Consider the following 25,838-nt stretch of genomic DNA (forward strand, 5'->3'; position numbering starts at 1 on the left):
TTCATTACATATTCTTCTTTCACCATTTACTATTAAAGCTGTTAAGGTTATAAAAGCTTCACAATCATTTATTCATCAGCTACCATCAAGATACATGATGGACAAAATAATCAACTGACTCAGCCATTGCATTGCAATTTCAAGTGTTCTGAGAATATCAAATGCTTTTTTTTTCTTGATTCCTAAATGTAGAACAGCTACATATGAAACGGTGGTTAAACTTCAGTACTGCACTCAAGACTCAAGATGGGCACGAACTTGAAAAATGTTTCGTGACTAGCCCTGAACTGTGACCCACCACAAACCAACCAGAAAACCAACTGATTAACAGTTTAGTTTTTGGTTTGTGCCCAGGGCCAGGTGACATGCTCCTGTTCTGCTACCGCCAGGAGCCAGCTGCTGCCTCTGCACATGCACTGCCTATCAGCTGGACAGTGGGTGCATGCACAGAGCCAACAGGCCTGGCTTCCCTGCCAGGAGCTGGCTGCTATCTCTGAGCATGGTGGCAGCTAAGCAGGAGGCAGCAGCAGGCAGAGAGGTCACAGGGACAGTGGCAGGCAGGCATCCTATTTTGCTGAAGCCAAATGAAGTTCATTCAGAGGGGGGAAAACTTCAGCAAACCAAATTACAAACCAGCCAGGTTCATCCATTTTTTCTGGTTCAGTTCTGTTTATGCCCATCTCTAGTCAAGACTCTGCTCACAGCCTGAGTTTGAAGGTTTCAGACAAAGTAGAGCTCACCATATTTTCAAGTAACCAATTCCACTGCCAAGCAGCTTTTTCTGCAAAGAGGAGAAGAAACACGTCTGCTTCCACGCGAAAGCTCTTCAGAGAGCTGAAGATGGCTATCACATCCTTTCACAGTCTTCTTCTCTTCAAACCAAACCAAACTCCCACAACAGTTCCTTATAGGATTCCAAAAGGCTTTCAGATCTTTTATCATTTTTGTCACCTTCCTCTGGATACTTTACAGCTTGTTGATACCCATCTTAAACTGTCCTACAGGTGAAGTCTGTCCAGAGCAGACCTCACTGGATCTCAACACTGAACCTATGTCAAAGAGAAAAGAAAGTTCGCAGTAGTCTACACACAACATATGGTTGGGGGTGGGGTGGGTGGGATACCTCACCCCATCATTTTTTGCCAACTCCCATCTGACCCAAACTACAGTCCAGCCCTGTACTTCTTGGTGAGGGGGGGGGCTTTTCCTTTTGGAACTGGTGCAACTTCTTTAGCAGACACTTACAAGAAACTAATGTCTTGGCCCAATTGTGTATGCCCATGCTCTGATGCTTTGAGCACATTAGGGGCTGTCCCATTTGGTATGGCATGAAGGAAGTGACAGTGGCATCATCACCTGATACAGAAGAAAAAGCCAATGAAAACCAATGAATCGAACAAGAACCTCTCACGTATTAGGAACAAGCAATATACTATTAATTGTGTGTGTGATGTACTGTCAAGTCTCTTCCAACAAATGGTAATCCTAATTAGGGACGCAACTATTTCAATCCCAGTGATTTTTGACATTTTGCCTAGGCAGGGAATCCCTCCAGAACCCACGCAGAGATTTTCAGCAACAGCAGTTATGAGAAATGCTGACTGCTTTCTTTTTACTTTTCTTTTTTAAAACCCCAATTTTCTGCACAACATTAAGTTTGACAGTCTTGTGGTGCCTATGCCTTAAGTATTATCGTCATCAGGACTTTTGTATCTCTTTGTTCTTGTCAATTTCTGGATAGTATGCCAGTCATTTTCAGATGTTTGGGTTAGTCAGACCCCCATGGCATGTACTGACAAGAGCAATAAAGAGATAACAAAAATCCTGCAGAGGATAATACTTCAGTGCAGGATTCTCAAACCTAATCTTGCACTGGATCCCAAAGTGGAAGGTAAAAATACTTCAGTTTTGAAGCCAGGAGAGCAGGGCAGAAAGTGACATAATTATACATTCAAAATTTGATGTGATATACTCTAACAGAATGACCCCCATCTCATCTTTTTACTGGAAACCACTAATCTGATCACAGATCAGTAAATCGGGTAAAGCTCCTGGTCCTAATAACATCCTGCCTGAGATGATCAAATTTAATTTAGACCAGTAGGTGCCTGTGTTGGCAGCACTTTTTTATGCATATTGACCAATCAAGTTGCATTCCTGGAAACTGAGGACGTGTGATATACAATACACAAAGGACAATAAACTCGTGATATGCAGTATATAGTATACAAAATAGATCAGCTCCAGAAAATTATAGATCTATTACTGTACTTTCCTAAACATTATCATATATTACTTTCCATACATATTACTTTCCTAATACAGACATTAAAAAATACAGACTTTCACATCTCTGTTCCGATTATTACAGCCCAACTCTCTCCTGCTCCTCTTATAATTTTCTACCTCTTAAATGTATTGTATTCCTTGTGTTTTCTTCTGTCTTTTTTGCAAGGATCTTGAAAGTCATTAATGTGTATTGAAAATAGAGTTTGCATCAATCTTTTATTGCAAGATGAGATGCAAATGTAATTTTAAAGATGGAAAAAAGTGGGGGAAGACCATCTGTTTCTCATTAAAGATAAACTATTCAAAACCATGGTAGATTCTGTTGCAAATACTCCTTAGTGCTTTGTATCAATGCCTTGTTTAGATAAGAGTAATAACCCCAAGCTAACATGCAGAATAAAGTGAATAGATCAGAAGGTCTTGAGGGTTCTTTAAAAATAAATAATTCACTTATGTTTTACCAAGACAAAGCAAAGAAAATCATTATTTGTTCAAAATGCATATACACATACAAAGCTTACCTTCAACTCCTTTTAACCTTTAAAACTCCAAAGAAAATAGCTAAGAGCAAAAGGTTTCCAGCCAATGAGAGGGAAATATACCCACTTCTTTAAAATGTTGACTTTCTACATACGTCTTAAAGAACAACACATGTTCATCTGAACAACACAAAAGCTCTTAGCTACAACTTTTTTTATTACACCACAGAGAAGAGCATTCCATCTTTTTACATAAGGGTGGCTAGATCATTAACAGACACAATCCATGGCAGCCTTAAATAAATCCTAATAGCAGATTAGTGGAGAGCTTCTATCTTCTCTGGAGACTTCATTAGCATGAGCTTTTCTTGCACTCTCTCACTCCTGAAAAGCCATTTAAAGTTAAGAGCAAAGAACAAAAATGCTGCTGCTGAATTTTTTATATTTGCTCTTCTAAAAACACACACAAAACAGCTGGCTGGTGTTTTTAAAGAATACTTAATCTCATAACAGAAAGCTCTTTTCAAAATATAAAGACAAGACATAATGACACTGCCTGCTTATACTATTAAAGTCAAAATGATTTGTTTTGTGTGCCTCCACATGAAAGGGTCAATATATGGCTTTCTCCACAGAAGTAAATAAAATACAGGTGGGGGAGGACGGGAGGAATCTCTTCACATTATTTCTTTCACTTATGAGGAATCCTTAACACCAACATCAATAAGATCATGAAAACTAGAGAATGGTAGTTACAGTGAAACTATAAATAATGTTAGTTCACTTTAATACAGAAACAGAAGTTAAATAAGAACTTTGAGACCTGCTGCTTCTGTCTTGCTTTATTTTTAATAAAAATAAGGTTGTGACCCCCTTTTTTTTTTAAAGTAACATTGTTTGTGTCCAGAGGACAAAAATTATAAGAGCAGGGCTTGGAAAGGTTGCCTTTTTGAAGAACAATTTCCAGATTTCCCTAACCAGCAAACTTTTAAAAAAAACCTCATTATATCTAAACCACTTCATGATCCAAGAAGCAGATTTACTAATTTTAAACTGCTTGCACCATTAGAACTATTTTGGGAACAGACTCAAACTGGCAGGAATGTATTTGCCACACTCTGTGACATTCGGGCAACTGCTTCCTGGGATACACTGTTTGAACTAGAAAGACAAACAGTGATGTGCAAACCTCAAAGGAAATTACAGGATGGAACAAATGCAAAATGAATCTCTTTTAGGCAGTGCACACATTTTTTACATTGTGTATGCATGTTATGAAAATTTATTTATTGATGAAAGACTGCAACATGGCAATCTAGCTGAACAATAATAGTCTCTAATATATGCTGTGACCAGTTTTTTTCCATTCGAACCATTGTTACTCAGGAATATATGTTTTACTTCTAATTACATACATTTGGATAATTATATACATACATTTTGGATAATCGCTTTATGTCAAAATGGCATAACTGTAAAATGTGAAAGAAAAAAAAAGACTTCTCTCAGGACCCAGCTGCACCTTGCAATCAATGCACCTCTGTGTGTATGTGCATGCATGCACACATATAGAGAGATTTTTGTCTGCTGCATGCATCTTCTGTGCTACAGAGAGAAGAGACAGAGAGAGCAACACTTTTTCTCAGAACAACTTGAGTCATAACATAATGATTGCCAGGGTTCATCATACTTGAAAAACATGCAAAAGAAACTGCTCGCATTAAAAAAGATTTGAGAAAAGAAAGCCACTTTTCTATGTAATGCTGTATATGGCACACCACAGGACTTCTACCTGGTAATCTTGCCTATGTACGTTATCTCTGAGTAACAGAACTGCAAGACTTGCTGTGCAATTCTATGTAACATCATCCAGTGATAAGTTCTACAGTGTTCAGTGGGGCTTATTCCCAGACACATTATGCATAAGACTTCAAGCAACCATGCTTGCCCACTTACCTGGGAGTGAGCCCCACTGAGCACAGTGGGAGATAGCTCTGAATAAATGTTTTGTGCACTTAGGCACATTGGAACACAGTGGCCAAAATCCTGTTGCTTAGTGTAGTAAATCACACTAGAGTGGCCCCACTGAATCATTGTGGTAGGTCAACTCCTCCATAAGTATAATTGATTCAAATGGGCTACTCTAGATGTGAGTTAGTAGGTTAAATTAGTCACAACTAGAGTAGGCCTGTTTGAATCTATGGAATTTACAGAAGACTCACCAAATCCCCACTGATTTAATTGTTCCGTGAGATTTATCTAAGCAATAAGAGTTTGTCTATCAAGACTAAATTTCCAGTAGGCATAGGAAGCTGCCTGACACATTGTCAAATTATCAACCCATCTCAGTGGGCATTGTCATCCAGATTGCCAGCAGCGGTTCAGATTCCTGGCAGGACTCCTTCCCAATCCTGGTATCAATGTGTTCATCATGATGTGGTGCAAGTACAGATGCTGTCCATTCCAAGTACAATCAGCAAAAAAAAAAAAGTGACTTTTTTTCCCAAACAGCAACCACTGCCACCATCTTCACTATCAGTTACTTCCGTCCTACAATCAGAATGTCAAAATCTAGGTTGTACCTTTCCAGGTTACATGTATTAAAGAAAATAAAAGAGTCAAAAGAATTCCACAGTAGTGGTGATGGTAGTAACAACAGTATGTTGTCAAGTCAGTTCTACTTATGGGGACCCTTACCAGGGTTTTCTAAATATAACATACAACTGTTACATGCTCTGTGTGGGGCTGCCTAGGGAAAGTGTCAGGAAACTTAACTTTTGGGTCCAGAACCCAGCAGCCAGATTTCTGACTGAGGCTGGTTACAGGGATCACATAACCTCCATTACAGCAGCTCCACTGGACACCAGTTACAATTCAAAGTGCTGGTTCTAACTTATGAAGCCGTAAATGGCTTGGGCCCAAGCAATCTCAAGGGCTACATCTCCCTTTATGAGCCCGCTTGAGTGTTAAGATCACCAGGAGGGGCCTTTCTCTTGGTCCTGCTACCTTCACTGATGCATTTGGTGGATACTCAGCAGAGGGCCTTCTCTGTTGTTGCTCCCAGGCTTCGGAATTCCCTCCCACAGGAGGCTAGGCTGCCCCATCTTTACTGTCCTTCTGCAAGCAGACAATGGCAATGCTCAAAGCACTTTCTGGGTGGTTTACATTTTATTTATGCAGGCTACACACTGCCCCACTCCCAGCGGGAGGATGGGAGGTCAAAGTAACACCACTGAAAGTTCACTGTGAATTTTTCTCAGTTTTTCATGTCCCATGAAGAAAACACAGCTCTTACAAGCTGAGGTTGAATAGCATATGGTGCTAACAACTTAGCAGTTCATATAAAGCTCTGAACCTTCTCAGAATTTCACAACATATAAACTTAAAGTCGGCATACTTTTAATTTTGTAGGTATGAACATTGGAAAGCACTTTAGTGAACAGGCAGAAATAAGAGCCTTAAAAATATTGTTCTTTAGTTATTTCTTAATGACTCAGTTAGCTAGCCACTTAAAAGTATTAGTTTCTTGTCCAGGTTAAACCATGCAGAAGAATGGAAACTTGGCTTGCTTTGTGCCATCCTCTCCAACATTAGAACAGGTTATCATCAGTTCAATAACCAGGAAATCTCTCACTTCTAGTCTGAGGGCTCACAGGAAACAGGTTCCAAGTCCAAAGTCAAAGGTTTAAATTTTATTCTTTTACAGTGGTGCCTCAGCTTGCAACCTTAATCTGTTCCAGAATAATGGTAATAACTTTAAAAGGGTCATAAGTCGAAGCACTATTTCCCACTGGAATGCAATTGATCCGTTCCAGCTGGGGGAAAAAATTATCAAAAAAACCCAATAAAAAACACTGCAAGCTCCATCAGAATGTGCCAGGGATGGGAAAAAATATCACCAAAACCCCCAAAAAAACAAACAAAAAAACCCAGGCCCCATCGGAACGCGCTGGGGCTGGGGAAAAAAATCACAAAAAACAACACAGCAAACCCCATCGGAAGGCACTGGGCCCAAAAAACAAACAAACCACCAAACACACCAAAAAACATCATAGCACTGAAACATAAACCCCCCAGCCCAAACCCACTCTGCAAAACCCTGCAAAGGTACTTACTCATAATCAGAAAGCAGCACCAGGCAGTCCCAAGCCTCCTCCAACGCACACACTCTAACTGTTGGAGCGAAAGAGCTACAAAGAAGCAGAAGCAGCCTCTTCACCAACCAACAGTACATTTGAATTATCCGCCTTTTCCCCACCTTTTCTCCTGTCGTAACTCGTAATTCCGGTCACAAGTCGAAGCAAAATTTTGCGGCCGGAGCTGGTCGTAACTCAAAATGGCTGTAAGTTGGGATGGTTGTAAGTAGAGGCACCACAATATTTTGGAATTTTATGTGCTTTCCCACTTCCATTAATTAGTCCATCTTGCTCCCAACAGTGTGCCAGTGCAAAGCTCAGTACCGCACAAAACTATAAATTCAAAAACAGAATATGATTCATCAAGCAATTTCCTTTACTCACATTCAGCGCCTCTCAGTTTTTACAGTGTTTACAGGTAATTATTGCTGCTTAATGGTCGGAGCCATAAACCAGCACTGGTAGCTTAACAACTCTATAAATGTAATGGACAACTGGAATCTATCCAGCAGCCTTCTTCTTATTACTATTATTATTTATTGTATTTATACCCCGCCTATCTAGTCATTTCGACCACTCTTCATTAATGCAAAGCAATGGACTGACAAGGGTAGACAGCAAGGGATTCTTGCTCTGCTCAGTTTCATCCTGCCTGGTGGTGAAAGAAGTACATGTTTTTGAAAGGCAGGACATTACATTCCAAGAGGAAAAACAACTTTGTGCTTTCCCTCAGGCTAGTATATTGAGTGTAACTCAATTTGGAGTCAAATATGGAATGGGCTGAGCAACTATGGATCTCCAGACATTGTTGAAATGCCCAAATTTTATCAACCTCAGATAGCACTACTAATGTCAGAGGTGATAAGAATTGTAATCCCATGACTTCAGTAAAGTTATTTTCCTTACACCCTCATCTTATGTCAGTAAGTCAGTATCCATTAACTGCTGGATAGCTCAGTGGCTTAAGTCTTTGGCTGCAGAGCCAGAGGTTGGGAGATTCCTTGCTGTGCCTCCTTGATAGGAGCTGGACTTGATGAACCATTGGGTTCTCTTTCCAGCTCTGCAGTTCTGAGATGATGGTGATGATGATGATTATAACCCAAAAGAATTTATGTTTGAATAATACAAAGATGAAAAATAGGAAGCTGCCAGAAATATGACAAAAGCTTCTCTGGCACAGGTTTTTACCACAGAAATCAATTTCCCAAAATGGATTTCACTTTTAAGTGAGGGAATTGATGCCTGGTATCAGAGCCTGATGAGGAAAAAAGTGTTTGTGGAAGAGTTGGAAGGGCTGCTTAGGGGAAATTTAAAAAAAAAAAAAAACAACACTCCAGCCTATCTGAATATTCTCTTGTGTTCTGAAATGTCAGTCCGATCCATTACATCTATACACAATACGCTTTCATGCTTTCGGATTGCCACTCTCTACGAACCATAGCATTTTTGGAGGTGTACTATAGAACCTAATGAACACTAAGATGGCAAGCAACTTCCTTTTTTTCAACAACTTAACAGGAAACAAAGGTCCAAGAAGCCAATGATGCTGAAGTAGTTAACTCAAAACCCTTTGGGGGGTTTAAACCTACAGGTGTTCAGATTTGAGTTTGTGGCCAGAAATTTCCAGAATTCATAGAGAATTCTGGAAATTGCAGTTCAGTCCAAAAACATGAGAGAGCATACCCCTATACCTAGTGGATGGCTGAAAATACTTAACATGCATTTGATATAAGTAGCCTGTGTTTGAGGACTATTTAGCAAAATGGTATGTACTTCTATTGCACCATTCAGCTTGCCATAGTGAAAATATTCAGCTTTTACTTGCTGGGGAAAACCAGAAGCAGGACTAACATCAAAATGGTGTCAAAAAGTGGAGAGTGATTGCGCCGGGGGAGGGGTGAAGAGATTAGAGAAAAGTTTTTAAAAGGCACATGAATCTAACAACAACAATAAAAAACACAATAGGACAGTTTTAACAAATGTAACATGCCATGAACATGCCACAGTCTTGTCTTAAACCCCGAGAACCAGCAAATAGCTGAGAGATTTTAAAATCTTCTAGATAAGCAAACTCTTCAGAAGACAGATTTGACTACACACATTTGACACATTCCTCTCAGACATTAGTGTGAAATAGGGAAATGGCAGACATATACAGTATGTTATTTTATTTTACTTCAGCTAAGCTTTGGATTCAGTGCCTTATAAAAATCATTCTGTAAATCCAATTCTAATCAGCTTGGCGACAGTTATTGTCATGTGGATTGTGACCCAGCTCACAGACCATAAACAAAGGGTTGTGATCAAAAGGCAAAGTTTCAACAGTGAGGAGACATAAATCTCTCTTAAGGTTGAGCCTTGTTTCTCTTCCTTCTTCGTTCACCAAAATTAGTCAGGAAAGGAAACTGGCAAAATGGCACTGAACTATGACAAGGCAGGATGGTGCTCTAAGTGGTCAGAATTAAACATTCTGAAGAGTTTTGCTGTTGAGAACAATGCACATCCTGACGTAACCCCCCACCCACCCACACACATACAAAAGCAGACACTGAAAAGGAAATGGAGTGTACTTTAGACTCATTGGCCATGTTAAGAAGTTATCACTTACCTAATCGACTGAGTTATAACATTCCATATCAAAGTCACTGAGGTGTATAGAGACATAGAGCAGGAAATATGGCTAGTACTAATTTTCTTTTATTTATCAGTAGCTTCAGCAAACTTTTTCTCAGTCAGACATTTCCAGTATTTGAAAGATACACAGTGAATGAATATTCCCTCTTAGTTCTGGTCAGAGGATGGAATGAATTGCTACAGCAAAGGAGCAGAAGTGAGAACTCTGGATCTTTATCTTAGATCTTTGTAAACTGGTGAATTATTACTCCTGAGGCAAGAAATGAAACGCTCCTGACAAAAGAGATGCAGTATTATAAAGATATTATAAAGTTACAGTTTTCTGTATAGCTCCCTTTGTGTTTTTTTTCCTCCCATGTATCTTATATTTTCTAAACCACAAATAATTAAATAAAAACAAAGTTAACATATCTCTTCTACAGGTAGGAATCAAAATTTTAAGCAAGTGTAACTTTAATGCCATATAAAGGAAAACTCAGATAGAAATACTGAAATAAAAGCAATTGTTCATTTGCCATGCTTCATAGTTTTGGAAGGATATAAATGTCACCAGCACTATGTAATTAATAATCATGTTCTCATTAGCTGCAATTAATCATATTTTGAGGTTTGGGGAGTATTTTTATTTTCCTGCCCAGAGAGGCAGTAGTTATTAAAATAATGTCTGATAATTATGGAGAATATTGACAATGAATATGTATATTTATATTCTACACCAAAAGATTTGTGACTACAAGCATAGTATCAAAAGTGTAAATGCCAGGTCTTTCTATTAAAAACAATCCTCTCTGATAGCTAAATGGTGACAATTTTGATTTATTATATGCTGCTGAAAATTCAAGCCTTAGACTTCCATGAACTTCCTTTCCCTATGCAAAATCTGAAAAACATGATGAGACACATCTAATATGCATCTGTACAAGCAAGGTTATTCATATTTTGCACAATCGATTCCGCTCCATTTTTCATGATGTTCCCACAAATCATTTCAATGTGTTCCAGATCTCTTCCCATCTTTCTGAATCTCCTGGGGTCCAAACTGAGCAAAATGTGTGAAATCTAACTTGTTAGGTAGTTGTGATGATACAATAAGGAACAAGATAAGGGACAATATATGCTACCATTGCTAACTGATGGAAAAGCAGGCAAGTTATAAATGTGAAAAGCATATAAATAAAAACAACTGCCTCAAATGACCAGTATCAACAGCACAAATTTCATTTTATGCCTGCTCCCGGCAAAAAATTGCACAAGAAATTGTAGAGAACTAGGATACGACTAGGACATTTGAAAGCCCAACTCCTGCACATAAAATTCTCCCTATAATTTGATTTGTCCAGTGGAAGCTGTGCTTTCTATCTTTCCATGCCAAAAAGGCTAGAAAAGTGGGAACACATGGCTGGGCTTTTTCTATAGCAGTACCTTCATTATAAAACACAGGCCTGAAGAAAATGAGACTGTCAGCCAGCCAAAACTGAATCATTACAGAAGGACCTTGGCTTTTAAAATGTTTTTAAACTCCATTTTTAAAAGAATATTGGCTTGAATGCTATGATATATTTACAGTATTGCCATTACTCCATAGGGTGTAAATTTTGAGGGACCAACTGCAACAAAGTAAGAAACCAGTGTAGGAAACCAGTAAGAAACCAGCTCATCCACACTGAATCATGCCTATTGGTGTGTGAAAAGTTCACATTGATATTTTAATTTGTCGTAATTTGGTGCTGAAATTTACAGCAACAGAGTTATTTTTGCAGACATAACTAACAGGCATCTGACCATCTTGTTTCTGTTCTGATTTTATATATTGTTACTTAATGGTATATTACTCTGGGAGCTTCAGTGGATAGCTCAGTGATTTAGGTATCTGCTAGAGGTTGGAAGTTCTATTCCCCTCTGTGCGTCTTAGGAAAACCAGCCTGTGTAAGCCATGAGCAAGCTTCACAGTTCCAAAGCACCCCCCAGAAGAAAGGAATAGTAAACAACTTCTGAGTATCCTCTAGCTAGAAAATCCTGGAAAGGACTGCCATAAATCAGAATTGACTTGAAGGAATGTGGCTATTATTATAATAAAATAAATACAGGGAAGAATGTCATCCTCCCCAGAGGAGTGCTACAGAATAATAGATTCAATGCCGCACTACTTCAAAACAGTGTCTTTGATCCAGAAGTGAGAAAGCAGAAATGTCTGTGGATCTCCACTCCTGCTTCCCTCCAAATACTCGTGATCAGCACAGTACACTCTAAAAAAGAAATCAGGAAATCTCGTGGAGGAAAGGTGTATGAAGACTCAGCTCTATAAGTCTTCTAGGTTCAGCAATACAATGCCCTACCACTGAATAGCACATTGTGTCATTTTTATTGATATTTATTTCTGAAATGGCATCTATTCTGATACTGTTTTATCTGGTGCTCTTCTAAGCCTTCATTCTGTTTTGAGTTGGGATATTCTAATTTTGTGACACTATTGTTGTCTTTTTAAGTTAGTAGCCATCTTAGACTTGTTACAGAGTACTTTAAATCTGGAGTGGACAACTATCACCCTCCTGTTGTTTTTAGACTGCATTGTTCACACTAGTTACCACTAGTTATACTGGCAAGAATTGTTGGGAGTTGGAGGACAGAAGCATTGACAGGACCACAGTAGTGTGTCCTTTTTTATAAACAAATAAATAAATGAGCATTGGATATCTACTGTGAGAGCAATGATAGGTGAGACCTACTGATGTAATGCCCTGCTTAAGGTGTTCAGCTTCAGTTTTGTCCACTGTTATGAAACAGGATACTGCACTAAACTGACTTCATCACATGCCGGACAGATTAGGTTCACACAAGGCAACAGTGGGAAAAAGGCAGCTCCTCAAGCAGCCAACCTACAACGCACTTGTGGCAAGAGATAGAACATCAGTACAAAGTGCAGGGGGTACTTCAATGTCCTCACTGGACCATGCATGATTATTTTCTCCTATTCTGTACATTCAGCTACATGCATCATAAAACAGGATTCCTTAAAGCTCCTTCATCTTTATACTACTGTATAAATACATACATACAGTATATTTTGCATAGCTTGTAGGTTTGCAGCCTCTTGAACAAGATTAAACTAGCGTGCCATATTAAAATGAACAAACCTTAAAACCTAGTACTTGTTTTTTGTTACTTTAAAAGCCACTTGTTTCTACACTACATTAAGAAATATATTTGATTGGGTGATGGAGTTCTTTACGTAAGTCTGTATCTATTTGTCTCTGTTACAATTTGTCAAAACAGAGAGAGACTCAAGTGACTCATACAGCCATCTCGAAAGAAATATTAGCAGAACTTAGTCAGGGGACCTAGACATCTCTGTTGAATAGGGCACACATCCTGTACACAATCCTAGCTTGTAACAAACTCTCAGGACACTGCACAAACTGTAACATCTACTGGATATGAGATTAATCAATTATTATACATAATTATGGAATCTTCATACTAAGACAGCTCATTATTGTTTTAAATTTGCTCTATAAATCGTCAGGGGCAATGATTACGTATGAAAAGAAAACCTAGTATGCTTTACTAAAGCTACAGTATGAAACAACCATACTGTATAGCACACCTAAAAGGAAATTATAACTTTTTGATTCATATGAGCATCTTGACCAAATTATTCTTTACATTTTTTTGTGTAGTTCAGAATGAGACAAACTTTTCCTGAGTAACTTGCACCTAAATTGCAAAGGGAAAAAAAAGATATTTACACTTCTTTCCGCTGCACAGGTAATCAAAAAGATACACCATTTCCTCCAGGCCAAAAGAAAAAAAAAGGCCCCTCCTGAATTTGTACTTGTTCATTCAGCAATTATAATTAGAACATCAAACATAATAATCATATGAATCTATTTATTAAACTGGAAGGGAAAGATAATTTTCAGATCTACAAGGAGTGCAGATGGGCAGATTGTTTTGTTTCAGGAGACGAGAGTTCTGAGTTGCAACAAAAAAAAAGGAGAAATACATTGGGTTGGTCCCAATCCCAGCTGGTACCAGATCTTTACAGTAAATGATCCTTGATGTCTCCCTTATTTATCAGTGTGCATGCAGTCACTGGGACAGTCCTTCACAGAAGAAACCTTGTGTACACCTCCCTTGCTGCTTCTCTTTCTCCTGCTCAGTTATGGAACATGAAATCTAAACCTCCTACTCAATGTAAATTTTTGCATCTCAGCTGGGGGAAGAAAGAGAATTCTGTTATGCCCTACAGCAGCTTTCCCTATCCTGATATTTCTCCAAATGTTAGACTACAATTTCACAGACCACCTAGCAGCCAACAGCTGTGCTTGTTTGGGGCTGATGAGAGTTATTAGTCTACAACAGTTGAAGAGCTCCAAGTTGGAAAAGGCAATCCTATATGGATTCACAAAAGGTATACATCAATGCTTCAACCCACTGACAAACCCATTGTATTACTTTACTGCTGTATTTCAAACAAAGCACAGGAAAATATGTACTTCCTCTGCCTTTTACTTGATCACAGAACAGCACAATACAGTATGACTTGCAGGTAAATAAGAGATCACGTTATGATTTCATCAGCATTTTTACAAGGGAAGAAACTGATTGTGAACTGATTGCTGATTAAACAACTTCCTTTCCTCCCAAGTTTGGAAGATATCTGAACATGCATGTAATATGCATTTTACCCACTAGGCAAGGAAGCCTTGCTTGCAGAATCAGGCTTATTTCCTTGTGCATGCATATCAGGATGGTTCGGCTCTGAAGCTTTAAATCAGGCTTGTCCAACCTGCGGCCCAGTGCGATTTTTTATTTTTAAAGAAATTCCAAAGTTTCAAGTTACACTGCTGGCACTTGCGGCCGGAATGTGGCCGGGGCACGTCACAACAGTAGAGGGGGAGAGAGGGAAGGAACGAAGAAGTGGGAGGGGACGGGACGGGGGGGCTGCATGACTGTATTGCGCCGTCCCCATCAATAGGTGGACCCCCTCCCGCCGGAGTCGAAGCTGGCAGCCTCTGCTGTCTGAGATCGCAGCTGCTAGTAAGCGCGCTTGGAGCGGGGCTGCAGAGGACGGCTAGGGCTGCCCCCCCCATGCGGCCCAAACCAAATGTATGTGCGGCCCAAACCAAATTTTCATCTTCTAATGTGGCCCAGGGAAGGTGAAAGGTTGGACACCCCTGCTTTAAATAATGCAAGATTTAAAATTACAGAGAAAGACAGGACCAAATAACTGCTTAAAATAAAGTCTCCTATTTTGTAAAGTCATGTATTAGCTAACAAATGATGTGTACCAATAAGTTGGAGAGGGAGCGGATGCAAACTGGACCTGCAACAAGATGCTAGAGCATAAAATGCTCCTGTTTAAGGCCAAGGTTTTGACCAGGACACTTCATTCTATTCTTCCCTCAAGAATTCCACCCCCCAAGAACACTTATTCAGTATTTCATATCTACTGCTTTGCTTTGTGCTGTTTTTTCAGGTCACTGCCCTCACTTAATTTTAACTCCAAAAAAGATTTTTGTGTGCATTTTATCTTTATTCCAATGGATAGTGTGAATCTGATCTTTTTTTCCTATGTGTAGTGCTATTTTAACTACCAAATAACAGGAATTTAAGAAATTGTCCTATATTGGGTAAAACCTTAATCCCATCCAGCCCACTATTGCAGGCAGCAACTGGTGCCAAGTCTCCCAGGTTTCAGGCAGGAATTTTACCAGACCCACCTTGAGCTACTGGTGATTGAACTTGCTAACTTCTGCAGGCAAAGCAAGTGCTCTGCCCATGGGCAGATCTACTGTGAAATTAATGAAGCTTAAACTTCAGGGGCCCTAATCTGGGAGGTGCCCCAGAACCAACATTAGTCCAAATGTTTAAAATACTTTTGGTGAATGTGTCATGGAACAACCCCACTGAAGAAGGTAACAGTGGTTACCCAGACCTCACAGATTACCCTATAACAGTTCAAGCTTCTGGGCCCCAAAAGTGTAGGTCCACCACCGACTCTACCACTGAACCATGATCACTCTTGTTTTCTGACATCAGCAATTTAACCTGACTGTTAATGAAACCCAGTTTGCTAGCATAATTACTTTAGTCCATTTTAGTGCCAGATCCTGGAAATCAACACTGACATCAGAAAATGTTAGAAGTGCCTTAAATAACAAATAACTCTCTTTCTCTCTGTGTGTAAGGGACCTCCAACAATAACAGAGCAACTCCTAACAAATGGATGGGATTACTGATGCTGTTCAAATGCAGTTCTCCTCTTTGCTTTCCATGGTCCACACTGCTCAAGACTGACAGGAGGTGTAGTGCAACATCATCTGGACAGCCACATGTTCCTCAGTCTAAGAACCATGTCAACAATAAGAAGCCTTGTCTCCTAAGCCTCACAGCCAGAGGATCAGCTGAAACATTCACACCATGTAATCCACAGAAGCTCACAATGAAATAAGCTGTCATAACATTTTCAATTTCAGTTTTTTTTGTTTTTACTTCTATTTTTATTTTTGTTATACATTCCATTCCTGTTTACAGCAGCGCTTCTTCCTCCCAGCTGAGCTGTTCCTAGTATGTCAAAATAATTATCGACTCCATTCTTTCCATCAGCTCTCTGCTTCTGCACTAACAGAGGACACGTCAGTACCCTCAGTGTTTTTGTTGTACTTATTCCTTCAGCCACAAATAACATCACCGTTAAAAGCTGTTTCATTTGAAAACACATTATTTTCTCTGACACCACAGAGTAACGTCATCCAAAAATAACCCTCATCAGCACAGACATGACTGAAATTTACAGAGAACCTGATTTTTTTTTAAAGCCACGAGGAGGCTAGGAAAAGACAGAGGTTTGGTCTCAGCCTTAGACAGAGTGATAACAGTATCTCCGCATAATGATCAGTTCTATACTTAGTCTGAAAAGTCTCAAAGGCAAACCAGCATCGGTTTTGCCATTGCTAATAACATACCTTGATAATCAGTTCTATAATTCTTACAACAATCCTGCAAAGTAGAACTCTTATCATCTCCACACAGCTTATAGATGAAGGGAAGAGTAGAAGGGGTCAGGAAAATAGTTTGCCTAATGAGCTCACAACTCAGAAGAGATTTCAGCTTACACAACAGCCCTATGAACTGGTGCTCAACAGAACTGAAACACTGTCTGTTTTCAGAATACACATAAAATAATGGCCAACAATGCCTTTGATCATGCGCAGAGGATTTTTTTTCACCTTCTTACTTTAATAGTCACAGGTGTGAATTGAAAATTCAACTAAAAGTCTCATCCGGTGATCTTGGGAAAATGGGGTATGTCTCTGTTTAATCTACTTCATGGGGTATTTATGAAAATGTATTATAAGGCAATGGGTTCCCAGAAGGGTCTACTACTCTGCAGGAATGAACAATCAGCTCCCTCAACTGTGAATGGTGCAATCCTGTGCACATCTACTTACAAAGCAGTCCCCCCCCACAGGGTTCCGCGCAACTAACTCCCAGGTAAAGCGCGTAAAAGGAGTGCCGTCTGAATGGGTTAGCTGTGATTTCGAGATAGCCAGGAGTTTCTTGCTGCCATTTACACCTCCAAGCGCCTGAAGTGGAGACATTTCCACGGACTGCCCAGTCGATTTTAAAAAGCTGTCTCTCTGCCGCTTCCTAGCCGCGATTCACAACATTCACACGTGCTTGGCACAAGTCGACAGGAGACCAAGGCACCGTCCGCAACTTAACACACGCACATGCACCCAAATATAAGCAGGGACACACGTCCCCCTGAAGCGCTTTGCTCCCGCGCCAAGTTCCCATACTTTCTGAGAAGATCAACTTATTTTTGTCCTCAATTGAGTTCCAGTCGGGGGAGGGGAGGGGAGGGGAAAGCCGAACAGAAGCATTACTAATAGGTTTGCTTAACACGGCGTAAATCCGCAGCTGGTAAATTCCCGAGAGCCGGGCCAGGACTTCCTCCTCAGACGAGGCAAGCCCTGCCGGGAACCACAAAACAGGCAACGGAGTGTTTACTCTGCATCCCACACAGAGGAGGTCGCCTAGATTGCATAAAAGCAACGGGAGAGGAACGGGGGTTTTGAAGGCACCGTCTGTCGACGCGAAGGGAAACTTTGGCTCGCCCCACCCCACACTCCCTCGCCCTGTACTTACCCCTTTTAAAAATTAAAAAAAAGAAAAGAACAAAGAAAAACGGGATTAAAGGAGGAGAGGAACCGCCGCGCTAGGAGCGAGCGGGGCTGGCAGCCGCTGAGAGGGAGACTTTCCCGCGCTTTGTCGCCCTCGGGCTTGGGCTCAGGTATTCTCCAGCTTCCCGGGCTCCTCGTCCAGCTCAGCGGTCTTGCGGCTCCCGACAAGGAAGGAGCCGCTCATAATAATATACAGTACCAGCTGCTGGCGAGGGAAATGAATGAGGAAGGCAAGGAGGCGGGAACTCGGTCTCCGTGGCTTCTTTCGGAGATCCTATGAAATCCTTCCTGCTAGTCCCCGGAGGGGAAAGGATTATAGACCGCCCTTGCCTTCCTGCTTTACGCACGGCCGCTGGAAAAAGGAGGGAGAGAATTAAAGAGAGAGAGAGAGAGAGAAGGAAATGCCTATGTTAGAGAAGCGTGACCCAACAGGGGAATGGGGAGAGATCTCGTTTTGTTTTTGCTTTGTTGTTTTGCTTTCTATATAAATATATTGTTTTAATCCTAATTACGTCTTTTCCCTCCTCTTCCACCGTCGATAAGTGAATCGCAGTTTAATGTATTCTCGAATCGCAGTTTGTTCGGTGGTTATGGAAGGGATGAACCCGAGACGCGCTACTTGGGATATTCAAAATACTGTACACGGCAATACCTATGGTGTGAGGATGTGTCAAAGGGGGGGGGATAGAAGGCAATGAAATGTGCACGTATTGGAGGGTGCTCAGAATTTCCTGGATCAAGAGGGTGTCCGACAGAGAAGTACTAAAGTTCATGAATCAAGAAAAATGTCCAAAACTTAGAGACTACTTCGGCCACTGGACAAGAAAGAAGTACAGATTGTTACAGCCGATCAACCAAAATGAAACAAATAAAATAAAGGAGGCGCAGTTAAGACAAAAGCGTCTTGGCTGGAAAATCCCAGGTGACCCGGTTTCGGTGTAAAACAACATCATGGTATAGATCTCCTCTATCCAGAGTCACAATAGCAATGGTGAATGGGTTGTAGCTGAAGCGCTTGGATGGTGGGGGACAAACAGCAACCCCAAAAGAGGGAGTGGGGAAGAGGGGGTTCTTTATCAACGTCTGGGCATGAGTCGGATCTAGAGGGCAGGGCAGGCTGCAAAAAAAAAAAAAAAAAAAAAAGGACGGCCAATTTTTCATTTGACGTAGAGTCCCAATGCAAAGATGCGCAAAACTTTGGCATACACTTCAACTCCCAGTAGAAATGCCTTTCGACACATCGGAAGAGCCTGCCTCTTCGGCATGCCGGCTGATTTCAGAGATCAGCGGAGTGAACAATCTGCTGGTGGAAATGCCTTCCGGCTCCTTGAAGCTTCTTCTGCCGGCTGATTCGAGATATCAAGCGAGCGAGCGACCTGCTGGTAGAACAGCTGTGCTGGTTAAAATAGCCTGGCAGAAGAGTCAAAAAAAGGGAGGAAGGCGCCAAGCAACTCTTCTACCCCGGGAGTGGGAGCGGGGCCGGGGGCACAGCCCCAGTGCTGGCACAAACTTAGACCAGACGAGGGCAGTGCTAAATCATTTAGGTTTGGAATTTCACACCGCTTAAACTGGCCTCATGTTGTCTCAGCTGTTCTTGGGCGGGCCTGAATGGCACTCTTACATTGCTGGCATTTTATTTTTACTGCCAGGACTGGAGAGAAAGGTTGAGGAAACTCTAAGCCTCACATGTCAAAATGAACTGACTGTGTGTGGATAGTGTGGATCTTCCTGATGGGAAGAAGGGAAACAGCCACAGTCCCACACTTGAACGCAACCCAGCTAATAAATGCTTCCTCTCCTTTTTTTTGTCCAACCCAAGCAGGAAGCTAGACATTGCAGGATGTCCCTCTAGGCTTTACAGATGGTTGGGCAATATGCACCCCCAAAGCATTTTTGTAGCACCCCAGAATCTATACCTACCTCCCCAACACACACACAAATCAGAAAATGTTGTTCAGAGGTCTCTTGTGCCCTCTAGGGGAAATAGGGCAATTTTCTTTCATGTTTTAGGGCTGCCCATACCTCCAAATTATTTCTGGTCAGTAATGAGGCTTTTTCAGTTTTTTTAAAAAAATTAAAATTAAACTCTTTTCAGTTAACAGAAATGCTTTCTAGCCTTCCTTACACTATATAACTTCTGCATTAAAAATAATTTAAAAATATGCCAATAAGCCTCTTTTGCCAGGCTCTTGAACCTTTAACCTTCCTCTAGTAGGCATGGATCTCAGATTACCACCAAATCTGAGAAATAGCCATTGGCTCTGCTGACATAACTCACCACTCTCTGGCAACAAAGGTCCTAGAGACCCAGGCCAGAAACTAGTTTTAAGAAAGCAAGAGGAAGGTGTTGGAGTCAGTACTCAGTACAAAATAAGCACACAGAAATTTACTGTACATTGGGATGGATATAATTAAGGGGAAGAGTGCAGAAAAGCATGTAAAAAAGTACAACACAGGGACCAAAAGCCTGTTGCTTAACATAGTAAGTCACAGTTAAAGTAGGCCTATTTGAATCAGTGAAACTTACAGAGGAGTTGACTCATTAAAATTGCTATTGAATCAATGGTGCTATTTTAGTGCAATTTACTACACCATGCAACAGAATTTTCCAATTTGGAAAGTTGTAATTAGACATAAAGTAAGAAAGCTAGTTGCTGCATGCATGCATGCATGCATGCATGCATGCATGCATGCATGCATGCATGCATGCATACATACATACATACATACATACATACATACATACATACATACATACATACATACATACATACATACATACATACATACATATTGGCATTTTAAAAAATGTCAGAAATGAAAGTTGGAGACCCAGATACACGGACAACAAGCCTACATCATGGAGCAGATAGCTACAATAATAAATTATATAATGGTCCAGGTTACAAACATGGATTAGCTCAAGAGATATGTTTTGGGGAGCCATACAACAAGCATGAAGCAAGTTGGAGAAGTAGTACTGCGACACAGGGCAATTTAGTGGTTAACATGAGAAGAAAGGTGCAATGCTAAGCGTAGTTTAAATCCAGAAATCTTTTAACTGCTCTGGAAGATTCTATCAGCTGATTTCTGGTGAAAAAAGTGATACTTCTTTGGATGTTTTCGACATCTGGCATAGAGGTTGGCTAGTAGTAAGCCGTCAGCTGCTTATTAATTGGAGAAGATTCCACTGTTGACCAAGAAAATCCGAAGTGATATATAACAGATGTGATCCAGCCACAAGTAATTTTTACTCAATTCTAAAGAAATATAGCTAGCAATAACCAGAATGAGAACTATATGAAGTTGACAGAGTCAGTCAGGGATTTAAGGCACTGAGTAAATCATCTCAACCCTTAGTCAAAGTCATCCAAAATCCCTTCATGACTTTCTGTTATGAAGGGATTTAGGTAAGAAAATGTAATTTCAGTGTACATGGGTTTATGTATTTTAAACTAGGTATGTAATATCAAAACATCAAGGTACAATTTGAGCTAGCCATGGTTGCCATCAAGTAATCATAAAATATTATGAAGAGTTTCATTCTATTAGCAAATCATAAGTACCCAGGGAAGGCTGCAGTGATATGAACATATACATATATGTTTGCATTATTGATTGCAAGAAAAACATTTGATAAGGTTCTATGGCAACCTGAAGGAGTTGTTCATAAACAAGGTTCCTCATTCAATAAATATTGTTGTGATTGTCATCTTATACTAGCAAGAACAAGCTGCAGTGGAATGTGAACATCAGATGACAAGGATAGGAAGAATGGCATGGGAAGGATGTATACTCTTGCCCAAGGTTCCCTCAAAGGTGCACAGATGTGCAAGCATCTCTGCCTCCCTTTGTGCTGTTTTCCTCCACCTCTGTGCAACCACAGTGAGCATTTCCAGCCCCTTTGGTTCTGTTGCGATGGAACTCCATGGGGGGGGGGGAAGAGTTGTGCAAGGAAACAGCAGAGCCCCACCCAGCGGGGCTGAAAATTAGAGGCACCATTTAGCCTTGCCATTGCTTTAAATCAATATTTACCCCATCAATTACACAACATTAACACTAACCGCAAGTAGAACCAGTCTTTTGGCATTTGTACACACAATGTTTTTTGATCTGAAAGGCTTCTGATTATTGTTGTTGTTTTGCAGTGTTTCCACTCACAATATTACATTATTTTGTCTTGCTTTTGGCTTGTGTGATCACCTAAATCAGCCCTTTAGGGCTATTATTTGGTGTGTTCAGGTGACATCACCTATGATATAAAGGGGGCATGATAGGAGAATAAACCCCACTATTTTTGCCTTCCTTCTGTTCACACCGGTAAAGGACTAAAATTGCAACAAACTTCATAAATTATGTTTTTTAAATATTTTCTCCTACTTTAGTGCTATAACACTAAAGTGATGCAGCACTAGTTCAAATGCTTGCCATGTCTTATTGTCTCAGCACCTTTTCACTTGCTAAAGATTTTAAAAAGAAGAAGAAGGGATGGCTAGCAATGTGGTGATAATGGCAGAGAAGGATGAGGGAGAACAGGCAGAATGTGATGGGTGGACATTTGTAGTGAACCCTGGTAGAGAACTTCACATCAGCCCAGGCCAAATTTCTGTGTGTTCTCACCCTGAGCCCCCAACACCATTGGCTCCCTAGCCAGCAGCTTGGGCAGAGATTCAGCTTCATTCTTCATTTCTTCAAATGAGGAAGCCCCACATGGAAAAAAGTTAATTTCTCAACCCAGGCACCAACTGGAAAAGCGGCCACTGTGGTCCCTCTAGCTTTGCATATTCTGTGTTTTCCTGCCATGACAGGTGAAGCACTGAGTGGGTGTATCCTTACAGAGTGCTGCTTGAGGCTGTGTGGCCCAGTCACTGTCACCTTCATGCCCCCCCCCATGTCATCTTTCCCTGATGAATCTCACTAGTGGGCACACCTACAGCAATGGTAGCATTGTTAAAGCTTGCTTTGCTGGCACCCTCACTAACCGGGGATTACATCCTGTGAGCTGGATTTTACTTGTCCAGCTTTGATTCCTTGAAATTTGATTCCCAGTTAGTAAAGGCTACTTGAGGGTAGGGTTGGAGTGAGCTGTATGGCCTCAGGAAACTGTACAGTTCTGTCATAAAACTGCTCAGCCCACACATATACTTTTCTCCTCCTCCTTGTGAATTAACTGATGTTGAGACTGATTGTAAGGGGCATGCGCTGTGGAAGTGGGCATTCCCAGAAGACATCACAGGCCAGATTGGGGGGGTTTTGTAGGCTGGATTTAGGCCAGTAAGGGGAAGGTTTCACATCCACTCATTAGTCATGATATCTAATGTCTCAAATTACCTTGCTGTATTCTCTCCCCCCCCCCCCGTGACTGATCATGTTACCTTCACCTCCCAAGCAAACAGGACTAGGAAGCAGAGAGTTCATGATCAGAAGGTGTGATTTGAAAGCAGCTCTGACCACTCCTTTTGTTTCAGACACTAAAACTTTGCCATGGAAGGAAGACAGCTTCCCCAGCAAGGAAGAAAAGTCACTACTGTGCAACAAATCCTTGTTTTAGGGATCCTATGTCCCGGAGTGCTACTCTTACCTGCAACAAAGCCCGTCCCCTGGAAAGTAGCAGTGCAATCCTAATAGGTCAAAAGGCCCAAGGGCTAGCTCAGGTGACAGGAGACCAGGTGAAGCTGTGCTGAACGCAATCCCCCTCAGCCTAGGCATGTCAGAAATTGTTTAAACCTACTTGCACCTTGACTTAGTTTTGTTTGTGCTGGCACAGTGGTTGTGCTCCGGGGCTGAAGGAGGTTTTGACTGGCCATCATTCAGCTCCTTCCTTACTTCAACTTTCTCAGCCACCTTTTTGGACTCTTCTGCCTGCAGATCTTAGCCAGCAGTGCAGTTCTGCTGGCAGATCTGCTCTGTTGGCAGATCTTCGAAATCAGCCAGCAGAAAAGATGGGCGTCTACTCTTTAACCCACCGCATCCAGAACTTCTTTGAATCAGGATTGCCCTGTTAAACTCCACTAAATTTAACAGGACTTATTTTCAGATAAAGATGCATAAGAAAAGCCTTAATTTGCACAGAAAACAGGCTGAAAGGAGTTCTGCTTTGATCTGGCAGCTCTGAGTGTCAGGCTTATAGTACTGTATAAGAGAGTGGAACATACCCAATTAAACAAAGTTGACAGTTGCAAGAGGAAGAGATTACCTTTCTTTTATTCAACCATCTGCTCAAAGTATAGTCTTCCAAAATTAGCTCGTTGCTTTTTTCATGCTTCTTTATGTGCTTCTCAACAGATCAGAGTTAAAATGGACCAGCACTATAAAGCTGAGGAGCAACAAGAATGCTTCTAAAATGCAGCAGTAAAAAGGATTGCTCTCCCCTTCTAAGATAATTTTTTTAGTCTGGTGAGTAATTGCAAGCTTTCTCAGCAGCTATTTGGGAAATCACGGATGCTTTCTCAGAGCTATTTTCTTGTACTGTATTAATGTTGATACATGCAAACTAATGGAGCCCTGGGCATGGACCTTATTGTATCACCCTTTGGGGAACAATAATTCTCAGCATCCGGTCTGCCAGAGAAATTAAAATAGACACCAGTGGGAACAAGAGAGGATTTTAGATCTGAATAGGAAGCAAAAATCACATATGCAAGAAACAAGAGCAGTGAAGACATGAATGGAAAAGATAGAGCTTCAGTCAAAGTCAGCCTGGCTGTGTGATCTAGTCATCCTGTAGTTCATACGAATCACTAAGAATCTGAAAAAGAACTAGTGGATGAACATGGAGATGGGGGAATTTCTTTATGTTTAATATATACATTACTTTATAGCATCCAAAGACTCTCATGGTGACTTACAAGGGATTTTTGAAATAAAATATCACCAAAAAACTAGTACAGGATCATAAACTACCTGGTGTGCCCATGGTTTCTGGAACTGCTAATGGTGGCTCAGTTTTCCTTCTCTACATCTTTCTCACTTTATTGAAATGGCTGGTGAGTGACAGCTGGGGACAGGCAAAGCCTGATGGAGCTGGCCTCTTAGGACACCCTGATTTGTTGCGCTCCCTCTTCCACATCCTGGATGAATGGCTAGTGGATGCACACTGCCCATTCAGTTGGCTTTGAATATTCATTCAGGAGGCTCTGAAACCTTTTTTTAAAAACGGTCTGAAGTTTTTTTAAAAAAATTGAGCAGTAGGGAGAAGTGAAGTTTGATTCAGAGTACTATTGACAAGGCTCATCAACACTGTGGTGTCATCTCTGATAATTCTGGGTTTGCTTTGGGTTGTTCTTCTGTTTGTTTGTTTGTTTGTTTTTGATAATTGATTACTGGTGCTCATAAAACCATTACTCATGGAGAAGGTGTTTATTGCTGGACATACTGGGATGCCCTGCTGTCATCCTGGTACCACCTGTCCATCTACATCCAGAATTGCTTTCTGGGGGGTCTCACTCCCAACACAAATTGTCCTCCCCTCTTGCTTATCTTCTCTACCTTCTCCTGAGGCACGTTGCGTTTCACAATGCTTTTCAATTTTTTTCCTGGTGTTTAGTTACAGTGTTGGACAAGATTTCAGGAAACATAAATTCAAATCTCCAGCCAGCCACGAAACTCACTGTGTGACCATAGGACAGTGACACACTCAGCCTGAGCTACCTCACAAAGCTTTTAATGAAAATATAGTAGGGAGAAGGAAAGCCCTGTAGATGGCCTTGAATTCTTGACAGGAAAGACAAGTGTAAATATAACCAACCAAAACTCTTGCCCAATTTAGGTAAAGGTTCCCCCTTGACATTTAGTCCAGTCGTGTCAGACTCTAGGCCGCGGTGCTCATCCCCGTTTCCAAGCCATAGAGCCAGCATTTGTCCAAAGACTGTTTCCATGGTCACTTGGCCAGCATGACTAGATATGGAATGCTGTTACCTTCCCACCAAGGTGGTACCTATTTATCTACTCGCATTTTTAGATGCTTTTGAACTGCTGGGTTGGCAGGAGCTGGACAAGCGATGGGAGCTCACTCCGACACGTGGATTCGATCCTACAACTGCAGGTCTTCTGACCTTGCAGCACAGAGGCTTCTACGGTTTAACCCGCTGCACCACCACGTCCCTTCTTGC

The 25,838-nt window shown here is 41.0% G+C and overlaps 1 protein-coding gene across 2 annotated transcripts in view; it reads right to left on the minus strand.

Annotated features, from left to right (window-relative positions):
- PKIB (cAMP-dependent protein kinase inhibitor beta) overlaps positions 1–25,838 on the minus strand; it is a 79,294-nt gene that overhangs the window by 43,462 nt on the left and 9,994 nt on the right. The window contains exon 1 of one of the 2 annotated variants that reach the window (XM_020794103.3): positions 17,693–18,109. The exons of the other annotated variant lie outside the window; for it this stretch is intronic. The gene's annotated coding sequence lies outside the window, so the exon portion shown is untranslated. Of the gene's footprint in view, positions 1–17,692; positions 18,110–25,838 lie in introns of those variants that run through there. 2 annotated transcript variants of the gene reach the window in all.

The sequence above is a fragment of the Pogona vitticeps genome, chromosome 1, assembly GCF_051106095.1.
Source record: "Pogona vitticeps strain Pit_001003342236 chromosome 1, PviZW2.1, whole genome shotgun sequence".
Taxonomy (NCBI): domain Eukaryota; kingdom Metazoa; phylum Chordata; class Lepidosauria; order Squamata; family Agamidae; genus Pogona; species Pogona vitticeps.